This window comes from Neophocaena asiaeorientalis, unplaced genomic scaffold (genome assembly GCF_003031525.2).
Source record: "Neophocaena asiaeorientalis asiaeorientalis breed wild unplaced genomic scaffold, Neophocaena_asiaeorientalis_V1.1 scaffold392, whole genome shotgun sequence".
NCBI lineage: Eukaryota > Metazoa > Chordata > Mammalia > Artiodactyla > Phocoenidae > Neophocaena > Neophocaena asiaeorientalis.
Genome location: NW_020174421.1, coordinates 1,187,618 through 1,188,621, shown reverse-complemented (window position 1 = coordinate 1,188,621; position 1,004 = coordinate 1,187,618).

Sequence of the window (1,004 nt, the reverse complement as noted above, 5' to 3'; positions counted from 1 at the left end):
CCCCGCAAAAAAAAAAAAAAAAAAAAGCATTTGCTAATTACCTCCCAAACATATTCAGTGTATTCTTGACTGATAAAAGCAGAAGGTTAAGATCACAGTCTCTGGGTGACCTCTTAAGATTCTTTGCAGTGTTGGGACTCTATGATTATCATAATTGTCCTTGTCATTATTTTTACCTATTAGCATTAGCTGAGTGTCAAGACATCAGTGGTACTTGAAAAAGCAACTCTAGCAATGGTTAACTAAAGTGTAATGGTTAACTGCCTGGGTCTGATTCTTGGTTCTGCCATTTTTTAGCTGTATGACCCTGAGTAAGTGGTTTAACTTTGAGCCTCGGTTTCCTCATCTATAAAATGGGGATGATGTAATGGCTACTTCATAGGGTTGTTTTGAAGAATTTATGAGTTGATATATGTAAAGCATCTAGAACAGTGTCTGGCACATGGTAAGTACCATGTAAGTGTTAGCAATTATTATCACCATGGGGTGACCCTAAAGTCTGTAAATATAGAGAATTTTATTATGTATAATCAATAAACCACTTATTCTGAAAATTCCTATGTGTTTCCAGATTTGGTGGCCACTCTATATATGCTAGATACTTTTAAATACATTATCTTTTTTAATCTTCCCTATAGTCCTGTAAGATTTGCTTTACTATCTCCATCTCACTAATAAGAAAACAAGGGATCACAGAGGTAAAGTTACCTTTCCAGGGTCACACAGCTGCAAGGGCCCCGGCCAAGATTCAGATGTAAGTTTGCTCAGGTTATTTCTACTCCATCTCAGGCCATCCCCTACAGAGTGTCCAGAGGCACCCTTTGGTCCACTGAGGGTGGAAAATTTCAGCCCAGTTCCAGATGGCAGGCCCCAACAGGATAGCAGGCTCCTCCCTGGCTCCGACGCTGCCGCCTACCCCGCTGATTTACAGAGAAAGTGGGGAGCATTCCCCATACTCCAAGTGGAGAGAGAGGCAGACTGCTGGCTCCGCCCCCTGAGAACTT